Here is an 18,811-nt window from a genome sequence, read left to right as displayed (position 1 = left end):
ATGACACAGGGGAGGGGGGGAGGGAAAAAACAGGGACACACACACGCAACACCTTTACCCCCACCCTCACCCACTACAACACACACACTAATACAGCATGATACATTACATTTACACCCCCCAAGCCCCCCGGAAGAATGCAAAGACAAAAGCAAATGAGTGTAACCATTGTAATATATTAAAATCCAGTACGCAAAAATATATATACACTATTAGCAAATATATACACCAAGAATAGTAGTCCAGGTAGTGCTCAATTGAAGTCCGTGGAACACTGGGCCCACACGGCATGGGTGAGGCCCACACTCAATACCCAATCAAAACGGAGAGAACACTGCAGGGACATCGGATAGAAATAAAACAGGCCCCTCAGGGGGAAGAGAAAGGGGGGTACCTCAGCTGGTTGAGTGCACAATGCCAAATCCACGAAGGGGCCACATGCCCACTGTTCAATCCTGGGGAGTGCAAAGCCACAGTCTCTCAAGTCTCTACAGTGGGTGGTTTGCCCAGTGTTCAATCCCGGGGAGTGCAAAGCCACAGTCTCACAAGTCTCTACAGTGGGTGGTTTGCCCACTGTTCAATACTGAGGAGTGCAAAGCCACGGTCTCACAAGTCTCTACAGTGGGTGGTTTGCCCACTGTTCAATCCTGGGGAGTGCAAAGCCACAGTCTCTCAAGTGGATAACAGTCTCCACTGGTTCTGGAGGAGGCCTTGTGCCCTGAGTGCTTCATCCTGCCAAGGACTGAGGTAGTGGGTGTCATTCTCCACTGGTTCTGGAGGAGGCCTTGTGCCCAGAGTGCTTCATCCTGCTAAGGACTGAGGTAGTGGATGTCATTCTCCACTGGTTCTGGAGGGGGCCTTGTGCCCAGAGTGCTTCATCCTGCCAAGGACTGAGGTAGTGGATGGATCTCATCACTGGTTCTGGAAGGGCCCTTGTGCCCAGAGTGCTTCATCCTGCCAAGGATTGAGGTAGTGGATGTATCTCTCCACTGGTTCTGGAGGGGGCCTTGTGCCCAGAGTGCTTCATCCTGCTCATGACGGAATCAGTAGCATCAGTGCCCTTGGTGCTTATGGGACAGCGGTGCTTGTTGCGGCAGTGTCCTGTTCAGCGGTGCTTGTGCCCGTGGTGTCCTTGGCAGCGGTGCTTGTGGCGGCGGGGTCCTTGGCAGTGAGTCAGCTGCTGGCGGTCCTGTCTGGCCGTGCGGGGCTGGTGCTGGCAGTCCTTTATGGCCCAGCGGGGCTGGTGCTGGCGGTCCTCTATGGCCCAGCGGGGCTGGTGCTGGTGGTCCTTTATGGCCCAGCGGGGCTGGTGCTGGTGGTCCTGTCCTGGGCAGCTGGGCTAGTGCTGGTGGTCCTGTCCTAGGCAGCTGGGCTGGTGCTGGCAGTCCTGTCCTGGGCAGCTGGGCTGGTGTTGGCGGTCCTGTCCTGGGCAGCTGGGCTGGTGCTGGCGGTGGCCTACTGGGCAGCAGGGCTGGTGCTGGTGGTGGCTTCCTGGGCAGCAGGGATGATGGCGGTGGCCTCCTGGGCAGTGGGGTTGATGGCGGTGGCCTCCTGGGCAGCGGAGATGATGGCAGTGGCCTCCTGGGCAGAAGGGCTGGTGCTGGCGGTGGTCCCCTGGGCAGCGGTGATGATGGTGGTGGACTCCTGGGCAGCAGGGCTGATGCTGGTGGTGGCCTCCTGGGCAGCGGGGATGATGGCGGTGGCTTCCTGGGCAGCGGGATGATGGCGGTCTTCTCCGCCGTGCTGCTCTTCCCAGACTTGCTGAGTCTCTTGTGTCCCTTCCCCACCTTGGAAGGTGTCGCAGCTGACTCCACACTCCCACCTGTACCCCTGGGAGCGGCTTTGGTGGCTGGAGTCTTCCCCCTCTCCCGCCGGGCACTGGCCAACTTTTGATGGTTGACAGGTGGGGGACTGTCCGTGCTTTGGCTCCGTGCCACACTGGCTGCCCTGCTGCCCGGTGCACTCCAGATTCCAGTGACTACAGGCACCACTGATCCCGGAGATGTTGTGGCTGAGGTGCTAGGTTGGGACCTGGAGAGTCGGGCCCTATGAGACTGACGGGGTGGGGGAGGTGAGGGAAAGAGGTCAAGGGTGGACAGGAAAAGTTTCCTGGGAACACTGGGACAGATAGCTGGATGGGGTTTGGGAGTGGAGGAAGAGGTTGTGGTTGAAGGAGGTGTTCGTTTGTTGACTTTGGGTGAAGGTGCATGCGCTGGAGGCTGTCGTGAGGTGGATGACTGTTGGGTGGGTGTGTGGCTGCGTTTGTGTACCTTGGGATGGGGTGTCACAGACACACTGGGAGAGGATACAGGGGACGTGTGAATGGAAGTGGGGTGGTGACTGCACATGAGCGGGTGTGGTGGTGGGTGTGCTGGTGATGGAAGTAGTGGCTGTAGATGTAGTGCATGGAGGTGTTAGTGGAGACGAGACTGGGAGGGAGGAGGGAGACGAGGAGGAGGGGGACACAGTGGAGGCAGTGGATTTTGGTGTGTCTGCATGTGTGTGATGCTTGTGTGAGTGCCTGTGGGATGTGTGGGGCTTATGTTTGCCTGAGCTTCCCTTGTGTGTTGACGTGTGTGCATGCTGGTCTGAAGGTGTGCTTGGGATAGGCTGAGGTAGAAGGAATTGGGTCTGGGTGAAGGAAGATGGAGGGAGGAGGCTAGAGACAGGGACAATAGCTGCCATCAGTGCTGAGGCCAGAGTCTGAAAAGCTCGCCGAAGGGCTGCCTGACCCGAATGAATGCCCTCCAGGATTGCATTTGTTTGTTGCAACTGCCTTTCTACACCCTGAATGGCATTCAAAATGTTAGACTGCAATACAGTGAGGGACCTGAGGAGGTCAATGGCCTCCTCACTGAGGGCTACAGGGGTGATTGGGGCAGGGCCTTAGGTGCCTGGGGCGAAGGTGATGTCCACCCTCCTGGGTGAGCGGGCATGGGGCAAAGACTGAGCGGCTGCTGGGAGGGCGGTGCTGGTAGGGGGGGTGGCGGCTGTAACTGTAGATGCGGGGAGCACAGATGTTGCCGCCACCACAAGGGAGCTCCCATCAGAGGACGAGCCCGTATTACTGGTCTCAGCTCCTGTCCCCGACGTGGGGCTCCCCTCACCTTCCATCCCACTGGTGAATTCCGAGTCCGTAGTCTCGCCCTCCAGGGCCATGTGGGATGTAGCTCCCTCCTGCTCCTGTGCCACTGCTCCTCCGCCTGATGATGCTAATGCACACAAGAACAGGGAGACCACAAAAAGGGGGGCAACATCAGAAGAAAGACATGTGGAGTGCATGCATTACTGCTACCGTTGGCGGACACGACAGACACAGAAGCCCCCTGCACTATGCCGCGCACTTGGGGTCCACTATTCAATCCCAGGGACATGGCCTACAAGGCTATGGCCGACATCTGCACACATGGATGTCACAGGAGCCTGACTAGGTGTACTTGGCACTGTACACAGGTGGGGTGGGGCTGCCACAGTGTCTGCCAGAACAAGGGGACCTAACTAGCACACTCACCCTGGCCTAGGGAAACCACAGACCACCTCCCCCACCCAGACACCTCCACTGCGTGCAAAATCAGCAGATTGAGAGTGTACTCACCCCCTTGTGGCTGCTGTGATGCCCTCAAGTGCCCATCCAACACCGGGTATGCCACCGCCAGGATCCTGAACATCAGGGGGGTCATGGTGCGACAGGCACCCCTCCCATGTTGGGAGGCCATCCCCAGCTGGGCCTCCGCCGTCTTCTTGCTCCAGCGGCGAATGTCCTCCCATCTCTTACGGCAGTGGGTGCTCCGTCTGTGATATACCCCCAGGGTCCGGACTTCCTTGGCGATAGCACGCCAAATATCCTTCTTCTGGTGGGCACTGACCTACAGGAATAGTACAGGGGAAAAGGAGAACATATAACCGTCCGCAACGTCACAGTCATTGGCCCCCTTCCCTACTCTTGCCATGTGGCACATGCACTCACTGTCGTTTCATGCACGCCTCAATCCCCCCCCCTAATCTTTCATCCACCCCACTCCACACAGGCATAGCCCATACAGCATGCTCCCAGTGTACTTACCTGTTTGTCTGGAGGACCGTAGAGTAGCGTGTACTGGGGGAGGACCCAATCCATGAGTTTCTCCAACTCCTCTGATGTGAAGGCGGGGCCCCTTTCCCCTGGCACGAGCCATTGTCTCTTCCAGACCGAGGTCACAGCAGCACTTGCAGTGTAGGTCCTCTCCTGTCGAAGATCAGGTATCGAGTGATTGAACAGATAGAATATGGCGGTCATGTCCGCGGCGGTGCGTACCGTCACCGCCGGCGTACATCGTCATTGGCTGCTGGGACCCATAGGGTCCAATGTTAACCAATGAAGAATTGTGCCGCGGTCTTCGACCGCCTACCGCAACGGTGTACAATGTCAGCAAAGTTACCTCACATCCCATTGTCCCACTTTACAGGTCAGGCATCAGCCATTTCAGGGGCCCACATGGCTTAATTTTTAACTACGTCACACATACCTAGGCCTTGGCTCAACACTCATAAAGGCCAAATCTCGGTTTATGAATCGTGTTCTGTGTAAGCTGTGTTGTACGTACCTCTGAGTTGGTTGACTCTGTGCTCGCTGTTGTCCTTCATAGGCACCGTCCGCTGGGACATGTGAGGAGATGGCGGCATGCTCGGTGTACAGACCGCTGGTGGACCTGTCGACAATTGAGGAAAGACATGTGATCATCACCTACAGGCTTGATCATGCCACAATCCTGGAACTGTGTGCCCAGCTGGAGCAATACCTGATGTCAGCTATCCGCCATCCCACAGGAATCCCCCCTCTAGTGCAGGTGCTGTCAGTACTCCATTTCCTTGCAAGTGGGTCATTTCAAATAACAGTGGCCATAGCCTCAGGGATGTCCCAGCCTATGTTTTCAAACGTGTTGTCCAGAGTGTTGTCTGCCCTGCTGAAACACATGCAGAGCTACATCGTTTTCCCTCAGGTGGAGGATTTGCCTACAGTGAAAGGTGACTTCTATGCCCTGGGACATATCCCCAACATGATAGGTGCCATTGATGGGACACATGTGGCTTTGATACCCCCCACGCAGGAGTGAAAAGGTGTACAGAAACCGGAAGAGTTATCATTGTATGAATGTGCAGATGGTGTGTTTGGCAGACCAGTACATCTCCCATGTGAATGCCAAATTTCCTGGCTCAGTGCATGACGCTTACATCCTGCGGAATAGCAGCATCCCTTATGTGATGGGGCAACTCCAGAGGCACCGTCTGTGGCTATTAGGTGAGCACCTGGAAGCAAGTCAGTGGAAATGGTTGTCTAGGTCTGGGGATATCCCTACAGGTTAGTGTGTATCTAACAGTTGTCCCTCGCCATTTGCAGGTGACTCTGGTTACCACAACCTGTCATGGCTACTGACCCCAGTGAGGAATCCTGGGACAAGGGCAGAGGAACGCTACAATGAGGCCCATGGGAGAATTCGGCGGATCATAGAGTGGACCTCCGGCCTCCTGAAGGCCAGGTTGAGGTGCCTCCATATGACAGATGGATCTCTATTCTACTCACCAAAGAAGGTGTGCCAAATCATCGTGGCCTGCTGTATGCTTCACAACTTAGCTTTGGGATGACAGGTGCCATTTCTGCAGGAGTATGGTCCAGATGGCGGTGTTGTGGCAGCTGTGGAGCCTGTGGACAGTGAAGACGAGGAAGCAGAAGAGGACATCGACAACAGAAACTCGGTTATCCTGCAATACTTCCAGTGAGACACAGGTAAGAATGCAAACCTGCCTACTACATGTACTTTAACATTATACCTCTCTATTGTCTGTCGTTTTCACCCAGTGTATGGTCACTGAGTTTTCACTTTCCCTTACGATTTCACAGATGTGGGTCCCACTGTGTTTCCTCATGGACTAGAGCTGTGTGACATAGGTATGTTGACATTACAATTGAAAGAGCATTTTGTCACTGTAATTGCTAATACACTATTTCGAAATCACAGACAGACTCCAGATTGTTTTGTGCTTTAAGGGTGTTTATTTAAGTGCTCAAGATTGGAGGGGGTTGTAAAATGGTGAGGGGTGATGGTGGAGGAATGTCCATGGCAGAGTCCAGTCTATTAGTCTCACAGCTGCATTGCCCAAATGGGCATAGGAAGTGGAGCTGGTGCAGATTGAGGATGGACAGCGTGACAAAGTGGGCCAGAAGGATGACATTCAGGGTGGTCTCATTTCTTGGCGGGGGTCTTGGCATCGTTCTCTGTCTTTGTCCTGGATCTGAGGGACCGTTTGTGGGGTGCTTTTCCCTCTGCAGGGGGTGGGGTGCTGGTGTGGTGGTCCTGTGGCGGTGCCTCCTGTCCACTAGCGCCGGCGGAGATGGTGTGGCAGTTCATCATCCAGGCTAGTGTCAGGGGCCCCTTGTTGTGCCACAGTGTCCCTCCTGGTGTTGACGAGTTCCTTCAGCACCCCTACGATGGTGCCTTGGGTGGAATTGATGGATCTGAGTCCCTCCCTGAAGCCCAAATACTGTTCCTCCTGCAGGCGCTGGGTCTCCTGAAACTTGGCCAGTACCGTTGCCATCGTCTCCTGGGAATGATGGTAGGCTCCCATGATGTTGGAGAGGGCCTCGTGGAGAGTGGGTTCCCTTGGCCTGTCCTCCCCCTGTCGCACAGCAGCCCTCCCAGTTCCCCTGTGTTCCTGGGCCTCCGTCCACTGGACCGGGTGCCCACTGCCACTGCCCCCAGGCCCCTGTTGTCGTTGGGGTGGTGGGTTAGCCTGGGTTCCCTGTAGTGGTGGACACACTGCTGATTGACGTGTCCTGGGGAGAGAGGTATGGGTCCGCTGGGTGGGTGCTGTGCTGGTGTTTCCAAAGGGGGGAAGCTCTGTGGTGGCCTGTGACTGTGTCAGGGGTACCGACTGTCCAGAGGTCCCCGATGGGCCGGGCTGGTCATCTAGATCCATTTGGACAGAGCTGCTGTCATCACTGTGGGCCTCTTCTGTTGGTGGTGTGGACATGTGTGGACCCTCCTGACGGTGACGTTGGGTAGGGGTCCTGCAGGGGTATGAAAGGATGTTTATTACATCTGTATGTGCCATGGTGTGCAATGGGTGGGTGACTGTGTACCCCAGTGCTTGCATTCCTATGTGATGGCGGTTTAGGGGGGTGTATGGGTATGTGCAGTGGCCATGCTTTGGTGATGGGTGTCCATGCTTTGTTGTTGCATGCAGGGCTTGGTGTTAGGATGTGTGGTTTGCGATGTTGGGACATTTGTGAGGAGTTGGAGTGATGGGGGTGAGGGTGGGGGTATGTGATGGCTTGCAGGTAGGTTGGGGGATGTAATAGTTAAGATTTGACTTACCAGAGTCCATTCCTTCATCTACCCCTGGTAGGCCCTCAGGATGCTGAATCGCCAAGACTTGCTCCTTCCATGTTGTTAGTTGTGGGGGAGGAGGTGGGGGTCCGCCGCCAGTCCTCTGTACCGCTATGTGGTGTCTTGAGACCACAGAACGCACCTTCCCCCGTAGGTCATTCCACCTCTTCCTGATGTCATCCCTATTTCTTGGGTGCTGTCCCACTGCATTGACCATGTCCACTATTCTTCACCATAGCTCCATCTTCCTAGCTATGGAGGTGTGCTGCACCTGTGATCCGAATAGCTGTGGCTCTACCCGGACGATTTCCTCCACCATGACCCTGAGCTCCTCCTCGGAGAACCTGGGGTTTCTTTGCGTGCCATGGGGTGGTGTGGGTGATGTGTGGGGTGGTGTGTGTAGTGATAAGTGGGGGGATATTTAGTGGTGTGTTGTGTGAGGTGCGTGGAAGTAATGTGGGTGATGGTATTGTGTGCCTGTGGATGCTTGGTAGTTGTTTGTAGTGTCTCTCTCGGTAATTTTGTTGTAGAGGTTTGTGGTTATGTGGGTGTGTGTTTAATATTGTAATGGGTGTGTGGGAGTGGTGTGTGTATGTGTATCAGGTGTGTGTATTTTGAATTGTCCAATGTGGTTGTGTTTTGTAAATGTGTGTGTATTTTGAGCGTGGCGGTGTGTACCACCAATGGAATACCGCGGTTGAAAGACCGGCACGTGGATTCGTGTATCTTGATAGTGTGGGTGTATTTCTGTTGGCGTGACGGTGGAGGTTTTGTTATTGCCAGTTTATCACTGACCTTTGGTGTGGCGGACTTGTATAGGTGTCTGAATTTTGGCAGATTCCGAGCAGTGGGTCATAATGACCGTGGCGGAATTCCACTGCCGCAGCAGTATGTTGGCAGCTTTTACCGCCAATGTTGTAATGACCCCCATAATGCCAGATATACACATAAATTTAGAGAACACTGATCAGATGAATTAATCAGTAAGGATAATATATTTACAAATTGCGTTTGTCTGGTGACAACTACAATTTCCAGAATGCTGCAGCAAGAGCATAATGTGTTTTTGATTACAGTGAAGTTTATTGAGAGATTATATAGAAGTTCTTCATGGTTATATATTTTTTGTTTAATTTTTGAAGTGGAGATGAGAAGCTCAAATGTGTATTTATAAATAAGTGGTGTTAAAATGTGGCATTGTGGCACATAAATACGGAAACCAGAGCCCTTGACTGGAAATGCCAGTGATCAAGATCGCTGTGACCGAAATGCGTAGGGCGGGCGGTTTTAAGGTGAATACGAATTGAACAGAGCCCAAATAAAGGATTTTTGAAATACAAGACCTTGGAGTGCGGTGGTTCCTGTAGAAATCGAAGGAATGTGATGTTGATTTATTACGGGGTGTCCTACCGTAAACTTGCACCGCCGCTAAAGGAAGTGCGCTAACACACGCCAATCAGGGACGTTTGACTTTGCATATATATATATATATATATATATATATATATATATATATATATATATATACATATATTTGTATATATATTTGTATATATATATATATGTATATATATATATATATATGTATTATATATATATATATATATACATATTATATATACGCATACATATACATATTTAAACAGTGAGTAAATATACATTAGTTAAACAGGTTTAAAGAGTATGTATGTGATTTATTGTCATGACATAGTAGCGATACATATTTCCAAAAGAACTATACATATCTACAATATACACATAGGCCCTCATTACAACCCTGTCGGTCAGTGGAGAAGTGGCGGTAATAACGGCAACAGGCCGGCGGTAAAAAAAATGAAATTACAAGCATGGCGGTGACCGCCATGCCAAACCGCCACTTCTCCACTCCGACCGCCAGGGTGGTAACGACCGCTGGGCTGGAGACTTCGGTCTCCAGCCCGGTGGCCATCACTACACTGCCGGCGGTATCACGACCCTGCATACCACCATAGATTTTGTGGGGTTCTGTACTGTCACGAAATCCATGGCAGTAGGCACAATTAGAGCCAGGGAATTCCTTCCCTAGGCACTGATAGGGGTCTCTCCCACCCCTCTTCCCCTCCCCAGAGTCCTCCCTCCACACCCATGACCCCCCTACCACCCTCCAAAGGTGGCAGGATCCCCCTCCCCAGCTCCCCCAACATTGACATACACACCCCCCAGCCCCTACATGCACACTCACACACCTACTGCACAAACACGCTGACATACGCACACACATACACACAGACATACACACAGATATGCACACAGACATATGGGCACACATTTCCCATACACACACCAACCCCGCATGCATACACACATTCAAACACCCCCCCTACACGCTCACACCCCCATGCATGCACACAACACACAACACCCCTCACCCCCCCTCCCCTAACGGACGATCACCTTACCTGGTCCAGTGATCTTCCGGGAGGGAACGGCATCCATGGGGGCTGCTCCGCCGCCAGCACCCCATCCCCAGAACACTGCTACACCGAATCCTGGGTTAGGATTCGGTGGGCGGTGTTCTGATGACGTGGCAGTGGAGGTGGAGCAGCCTCCACTTCACTGCCGGCCGCCAGTATGGCTGCTGGCCAGCAGTCATAATACGCTGTGCGGGAAACCGCCTGCACTGACGGTCTTCAGCACGGCGGTACCTCAGCGGTCTTAAAAAAAGACTGCAGAGGTCCAAATGAGGCCCATAATCAGATTTAAAAATATTTATCAACACAGGCATATGCAGTCCATAGCTGTTTAAATATGGTGGCTATGAAGAAAAGAGCCAACTCTTGAGAAGTCTTCTGAAGACAAGATAGTTATCTGTGGATCTTATATTTGGGGGTAATTAATTCCATAGTTTGGCTGCTTGAACGGAGAAGGATGTACCACCTATTGTCTTTTTCTTAAATGGTGGTGTTCTAAGGCGGGGTGCCAATCTTGAGCAAATGTTGAGTTGTTAGGTGGACGTCTGTCAAGGAGGAGAAAGTTACAGGAGGAAGTTGGAGTAGGGTGGCATCTGGTGAGGAGGGCTTCTCAAACTTGTATGGAAATATTGTCTGTTTTACTGAGACTTATTGCTTATTTGAATATAATAACTAGTCCACCTCCTCTCTTGCCTATACGTTTTTGTGTGATGGTTTCATAGTCTGGAGGAAGGGCTTCATGCAACCATGTCATCTTCCAACTATGATTCTGTTATGAATAGTAAGTCAGGTGGTTAGTGGTGCTGCTGTTTTGTTTACGAGAAGGGTGAGCAGTACATTTTGAGCTTGTAGCAGGTGTGTTGTTAGTTGTGATAACTGTGTGAAGGTCACAATAGTCTTGTTTTTCAATATAGTGTTCTTCTTCCAGCAGGCTTAGGAGGCATTTGGTTGGGTCTGTGTGTGTGGGTGGTGGACTTGGTGGCAGAGAGAGACATGAAGAGTGTACTTTTTTTTGTAGGTTAGCCTTATTATGTAATAGACAAGGGGATGGAAAGTTGTTACGTGTGGCATGTTGTTTATTTTGTTTGTGTCTATTTAGTGTGGAACGAGTATGGGTTAGGGGTGGTGGAGGAGCATGTGGATCATTATTTAAGACTCTAAATTGTGCAATGGATGAGAGGCGGGTGAATAAATGTTGCTGTGATGGGGAGCTTGTGGTAGGTGTTTGTGAAGAGTGAGAATATAGCGGTGAAGACAAACCTGAACAGGCCAAAACAGGCAGCTGCCCCTGTCCTCCCCTCTCTTAACCTCGACATCCGGGCTGAGACGCCCTGAGCCCTAGGTTTAAAAAGCCCTACTGGCCAATAGAAACCTATTCCTAACCCTAACCAATCAAATTTGTAACCCTAAATCGCACAACCAATGAGACAACCAACCCTAATTACCAATCATACCCCTAATCCTGACAACCAATCACAACCCCAACCCTAGAACCAGGAACCAATAGGAATCCCAACCCTACTACCAATCACAAACCCAACCTCAATAACCGGGAACCAATCTGAATCTCAACCCTACTACCAATCACAAACCCAACCCTAATCCCTAAGTCATAAGAAATACCAGCCCTCAACAACCTATCCCAGAACCATATGCAACAACCAATAGAAACTTATATAAGGGCCAAGTTAACTGAAGCACAGCCCCTGTGGGAATGGAGGAGGGAGCTGCTGTTGCTCTATTCAGAACTCCTTGGGTACTTTCCCGGTAAGGGAGAGATTGTAAAAAACACTGAAATACTGCTTGTCGCACACTCAGAAATGTGGCTATTTCAAGGCAAAAGAGGGGATGCAGACAGTTTCTAAACACAATTTAAATCGCAGAAACAGATGAAGCAGTCTCCTAAACATGCTCTGGATAGTCACTGAGATGTATGTAGCTTTTTTACTTAAAAAGGAGGGAGGGGCCTTTATGCAGTCTTGTGCCACAAAGTAGGAGGGACATTTCAAACAGTCACAGCTAAAAAAACAGCACTTTAAAAGGCCAAGCTGCCTGAAAAACAGACTGGACTGTATTAGGGCGCAGGGAAAATGCTGGGCTCACAAAATGGAGGTGTGTGTCTTGGGGTTCCCTCCACAAACCTATGAGGCCATCTGATTGTCTGGGGTTACAGGAAGTGGGGGAGGTTCTGAGCTGTTCCAAATGTCCTTCCCTGCCTTTGAAAAACAGTTTGGCTGTTCTTCCCCCATCCTGTTTCACCATTGCTGAGGCAGATTTCCTCCCCCTGCACATCCTTTGTGTTCAGCCCAGGACACTTCAAACCTATCAAGGCAGCCTGGCCAGGGTGCCAGAGACTGGCAAATCAGAGAAGGGCACTACAGAGCTGAAGATGGCAACTTTTAGGTAGAGTTTTAAAACTCTTTACCTGAACTGGTTATATTAAATCCAACGATTGTAAGTTGTGGGATTTATTATAACAATTAATTTGATACCACACTCAAGGTATCTGGCACTTTGTTAATTAAAATAAAGCCTCCCCATTTTAACCTATTGAGGTCATTCACTACAGTGAGGGAAAAACGTATTTGGCTATTTTACCTCACCAGGGCCTATAAATCAATTTTTATAAGGTCCCCGCATATAGTAACATGACACCCAAACCTAGGGGCATGTAGGCACGCCTTAGGGGTGACTTACATGTAAAAATAAGGTAGTTTAATACTTTGGAAGTACTTTTGATTCCAAAGTCAAATTAGCATTTAACTTTAGTTTAAAAGTGGCTAGCAAGGCAGGCCTGCCATTAAAATGACACTGAGCACCTCAGCAGTGCACCTATGGGAGCACTACCGATGCTGGGGTCCCTAAACCTACATGTCCTACCACATTCTAGGGACTTATAGGTAGGTTGACATAGTCTATTATAATTAGCCTAATTTGCATACTGATTTTACACAGAGCAGAGGCCCTGTGAGTGGTTAGCAGTACCCAGGGCACCATCAGAGTCAGGAAAACCCCAGCAAAAAGTACAAAAGGGGTATCTAAAATCAGACGTTTTCTCACTGTGAGAAATCCGGCTGCACAGTGTTAGAAAACCATACTGCGTGTTTGCGTTGTTATCAGCAGACACAATGCGTTGATTTCCTAGTCACAATGCAGGTAGGGTGTCGGCATCAGCCGTGAAGTGGGTGCAGCGTCGTTTTTCAGCCGCGTTGCAGGTTGTGCGCCCAAAACTTCTCCGTATGGTATTCTTTGCATGGATTTCAGTCCTTTTTCTGCCAACTTCACCTTTTAAGGTGACTAGATGGGGCACCACTTGGCAGGGCAGGAGTCTCAGCAGAGAGTCCAGGTGCTGGCAGAGGAAGTCTTTGATGGTCCTGAAACTTCAAAACAGAAGGCAAACTCAGTCTAAGCCCTTGGAGATTCTTCTCAAGCAGGAATGCACAACAAAGTCCAGTCAGAAACAGCAACTGCAGGATAGCCCAACAACGCACAGTAACAGGCAGTGGCAGCACTTCTCCTCAGCTCTTCAGCTCTTCTCCTTGGCAGAGGTTCCTCTTAAATCCAGAAGTGATCTTGAGGAAATCTGAAGTCTGGGGTTTTGGGCCCACTACTTATACCCCTTTATTCCTTTGAAGTAGACAAACGTCAAATAAATGTTTCTGTTGTTTACAGGATCCTGCCTGTTAGAAATGGGGTCTTTGATTGGCAGTCAGGTTACCCCCTGTCCAAGCAAGGACCCTCACTCTAGTCAGGGTAAGTCACACACAATCCAAATTATGCTGTACCCACCCTCTGGTAGCTTGCCACTGAGCAGTCAGGCTTAACTTAGAAGGAAATGTGGAAAGTATTTGTGCAATAACTCATGCAATAACACAGTATAACACCACAAAAATACACCACACAGTGTTTACAAAAATATATAATATTTATCTGGTTAAATGCAGATAAAAAATGATCAAGATTTAATAAATACACATTAAAATATCACTTTAGAGAATGATAAAAGGAGTCTTTAGTCTTTATATTTAAAAAGCAACAAGTGTCTCTTGCAACCACAAAGTTCCTGGGTTGCATTAAAATTCTCCAAAAAGGAACTGCAGAGGAGGAGATGCATGGTAAATGGAGAGGTGTGCGTTGGTTTCTCTGGGTGCGCACAGGCAATGCGCCAATAATTTTCCCTGCAAGAAAGATTTTGCATTGATTTCTGGCATGCTGACTTGGATCCTCTTCGGGTTGCGGGGTTTTCAGACACCCCCGGGATGATGCAGAGAAATCCTGGGCATGCAGAATGAAGTCACAGGAGCTGCATCGATCCGGTGGGCAATGTGGGGAAACGTTTGTCGCACTGCAGGCACTGCGTCAATTCTTCTTGCAGAAAGTCGGGTTGCGTCGCTCCGGCTCAGCTATGCGTTGATCCAGTGGGCCATGCACCAAAGTTCTGGTCGCAATGCTGGTGCTTCGTCAATCTCCTCTCGGGGAGCCAGGCTGCATCGTTCGGGTTCAGCGTGCAGTGATTTTCTCACCGCGATGCAGGCTGTATGTCGGTTTTGGCAGGCTGTATGTCTAATTTTTGCCGCATAAGGGTTCTTTGCAGGAGGAAGTCTTTTTGGTCCTGAGACTTCGAGGAACAGGAGGCAAGCTCTATCCAAGCCCATGGAGAGCACTTCTCAGCAGAGCCAGAGGGCAGCAAGGCTGCAGGGCAACAGCAGGGCAGCATTCCTTTGCAGAAAAGCAGTCAGGTGAGTCCATTGTGTGAGGGCAGGCCACTGTCCTTTGACATGTAAGTGTCAGGCTCTCCACCCTCCCAGCCCAGGAAGACCCACTCAGTAGGCAGATGTGTGCAGGTGTGACTGAGCATCCTGTGTTTGGGGTTGTCTGAATGAAATGCACAAGGGAGCTTTCAAGGAACCTAGCCAGATGTAGATTGTAAGGCACAGAAGGATTTAAGTGCAGAGAAATGTTCACTTTCTAAAAGTGACATTTCTAAAATACTAATATTAAATCCAAGTTCACCAGTCAGCAGGATTTTTTTTAGCATTCTGGTAATAATAAATATGACCTTGTTACTCCTTTCAGATCAGAATCTACAGTATATGAGGGTAGCCCTGATGTTAGCCTATGAGAGGAGCAGGCATCACAGCAGTGTAAAACGAATTCAGGGGTTCTACACTACCAGGACATATAAACTCCACAGGTATATGTCCTGACTTTTACCTACATATCACCCTGCCCTGTGGGTTACCTAGGGCCTAACTTAGGGGTGACTTTTATGTGGAAAAAGGGGAGTTTATGGCTTGAAAAGTACTTTTAAAAGCCAAGTCAAAGTGGCAGTTAAACTGCACACACAGGCCTTGCGATGGCATGTGTGAGGCATGGTTAAGGCGCTTCTTACGTGGGTGGCACAATCAGTGCTGCAGGCCTCTAGTAGCATTTAATCTGCAGGCCCTGGGCATATGTAGTGCACTTTATTGGGGACTTAGCAGTAGATTAAATAAGCCAATTGGGTATGAACCAATGTCACCATGTTTTAAGGGAGAGAGCATATGCATGTTAGCACTGGTTAGCAGTGGTAAAGTGCACAGAGTCCTAAAACCAGCAAAAACAGTATTCAAAAAGTGGAGGGAGGCAGAAAGAAAGTTGAGAGTGACCACTGCAAGGCTGTCAGGTCTAACACTGTCTTTCCCAGGCCAGGCCCCAGACACACACCAGTGGGGTGGAGACTGCATTGTGTGAGGGCAGGCATAGCCCATTCACGTGTAACTAGCCACTATTCCCTCCACTCTAGCCCTGGTGGCTCATCACGCTATGCAGGCTACACACCAGCCCGCTTAGTGTCACTGTCTAGAGGAGATTCACAAACAGCCTAACTGTCAGTTTGTCCCAGACAGGGAATCCACAAACAGGCCCTGAATGGTTAAAGCAAGAAAATGTCTACTTTCTAAAAGTGTCATTTTCAAACTAACAATCTAAAAACTAACTTCACTAACAGATGTATTTTTAAATTGTGAGTTCAGAGACCCCAAACTCCACATCTCTATTTGCTTCCAAAGGGAAACTACACTTAAAAGATATTTAAAGGCAGCCTCCATGTTAACCTATGAGAAAGATAGGCCTTGCAACATTGGAAACCCAATTTGGCAGTATCTCACTGTTAGGACATGTAAAACACACCAGTTCTTGTCCCACCCTTAACATACACTGCATCCTGCCTATGGGGCTACCTAATGCCTACCTTAGGGGTGCATTACATGTATAAAAAGTGAAGGTTTAGGCCTGGCAAGTGGTTACACATGCCAGGTTGAATTGGCAGTGCAAAACTGTACGAACAGACACTGCAGTGGCAGGTCTGAGACATTTTTACAGTGCTACTCATGTGGGTGGCACAATCAGTAGCATTTGATTTACAGGCCCTAGGCACCTTTAGTGCACTTTACTAGGGACTCACTACTAAATCAAATATGGCAATTATGGATAAGCCAATTTCACATACAATTTCACATAGGGAGCACTTGCACTTTAGCACTGGTCAACAGTGGTAAAGTGCCAAGAGTAACAAAAACAGAAAAAACAGAGTGCAGCACACAGCCAACAATCTGGGAAGCATAGACAAAAAATTAAGGGAGACCACGTCAAGGATGCAAGGTCTAACAATATGCATGTCAGACATCATCAAAGTATTAGGTACCAACTCAGATGCACATGTGATGCGACTTACATCACTCACAAATATCATGGTGGTTGAACTATGTTCTGAATACTGCTGATATCTGGATTGGGAAAAATCATAGACTGTTCCCACAACCATCTAGAGCTGAGTTGTCTTATAATTGTGTACACTATTGACTGTTGTCCAGCAAAATATGGGTCTTGCAGTACTACAGTCTAAACATATGTCTGAAGGGTAGTGAGACACCTGTGGTGCATGTGTCTCCTACATAAGCCCCCTAGAGATGCCTAAAGATTAAACCTGCATCTGTACCATCTTGTGAGTAAGTGTAAGCTATGAGTGGCACACTGTGCTGTCAATAGAGCGTTGGCAAAGTAGTTGTCAACAGGCATGCTATTTTCATAAACAGCTGCTCTGACACCTATCATGATAGACATTATTGAATGTGTGACCGGCCATTCCATATCCTAATACTGATAATTCCATGCCAGCACACGTTGCCCCTTGTGCTACAAGCAAACCATTCTCAATGCTCAGCATTCCAACAGAAATAACATCACCATCCATACTCCAATAATATCATATTATTGGTCAGGCAAAATCATTATTCATAGCATTCCACACATCAAACTGACTCACTCCAAACCCTGGATTGGCACAAATGAAGCACAAGATGACATATACTGGCATCGAGCTCTTCAAATCGGGCCACCTCTCCAACTGTGTAGGGTAGAGGTCCGCCTGCAAGACATGAATTCAAAACGTTGCTTAGTGAAATTTGTACACATCAGTTAATGCACAACATTGTTCACTGTCAACTTGTTAGGATGAGTGAGCAAGTCAGCCTAGTGGTAGATCAAGGCAACTGACAAACATCAATAATCAGTCAACCACACATAGGCCCTCATTTCAACCTTGGCGGGCGGCAACCGTCGCCTGCCAAGTTGAAACCGCCGGGCAGCCGCCAATGCGGCCGCACTCCCGCGGGGCCTATTTGGAGATCCCCGCTGGGCCGGCGGGTGGAAACCTGGTTTACGCCTGCCGGCCCAGTGGGGATCTCGGCCGCAACACGCGAGCTGGCTCTAAATGGAGCCGGTGGTGTTGCAGCTGTGCGACAGGTGCAGTTGCACCCGTCGCGCTTTTCACTGTCTGCTATGCAGACAGTGAAACGCTGCATGGGGCCGTGGCAGTGGACCCCAGGGGCTCCGCGACTCCCCTTTCCGCCAGCCTTTTCATGGCTGTTCAAACCGCCAAGAAAAGGCTGGCGGGAGGGGGACTCGTAATCCCCTGGACAGCACTGCCCTGGGGGATTTAAACCGCTGGGATTGTAATTCCCCAGGAAGCACCGGCAGCCTGTTGGCGGTGCTTCTGTCAAAACAGCCCTGGTGGTCAAAGACCGCCAGCGTTGTATTGACCCCCATAGTCTCAGATAATGGACACCCACAAACCTACAAGCCATCACTTTCTCAGACACTCCTGTTATGATTCTCACTCCACCTTTTATACATGGGATTGTCATGCAGGTGTTTGTTAGCTGTATACCTCCTTGACCATATGGGACTGCATGACACTGTATACTGCCTCTGAAGGACATGGAAAGGTTGTTTCAGTGGCTATCCCATTAAAAGTCCATAGCATTTAAACCTGCCCCAGATGCTGTAGACATCAACCTCATTGTCACTTAAAACTGACAAACAACTGCCCAGGGGTTGTGTGGGTATTCAAAAGTGTTGAGGAATGCTGTGATACATCCTTGTGTGAAGTAACTAATATGTGTGTGCTATCACAAGGCACACACACGAGAAAAAATGCAATGGGAGTTTACTCATGTGAAAATAGTTGTACCTACCTGCACATTGACTGATTAAAATTATGAATGTATTGTCAATAGTATGTGGCCAGCCATTGTTGGCATGGTATACCATTATTTCTCAACGGAGTGATAAGAACTTGCATATAGACATATGCCTCAACAGAGACACAGATACTCTGTGGTCCAAGGATGCATTTGTTGGTGCAGGGTACTGAGTAATGTGCCAGTGATGGAGCAGATGAAAGGCTTCCCCATACTGTCAGTAAGATGTGGCAGGCCTGTGGAAATAAATCACCACATGTTTGTGTGGTAATAGACATAGGCCCTCATTCTGACCCTGGCGGTCTTTGACCGCCAGGGCGGAGGACCGCGGGAGCACCGCCGACAGGCCGGCGGTGCTCCAATGGGGATTCCGACCGCGGCGGTAAAGCCGCGGTCGGACCGGCACCACTGGCGGGCTCCCGCCAGTGTACCGCCGCCCCATTGAATCCTCCACGGCGGCGCAGCTTGCTGCACC

This window comes from Pleurodeles waltl, chromosome 11, assembly GCF_031143425.1.
Source record: "Pleurodeles waltl isolate 20211129_DDA chromosome 11, aPleWal1.hap1.20221129, whole genome shotgun sequence".
NCBI lineage: Eukaryota > Metazoa > Chordata > Amphibia > Caudata > Salamandridae > Pleurodeles > Pleurodeles waltl.
This window is presented reverse-complemented; position numbering follows the sequence as displayed.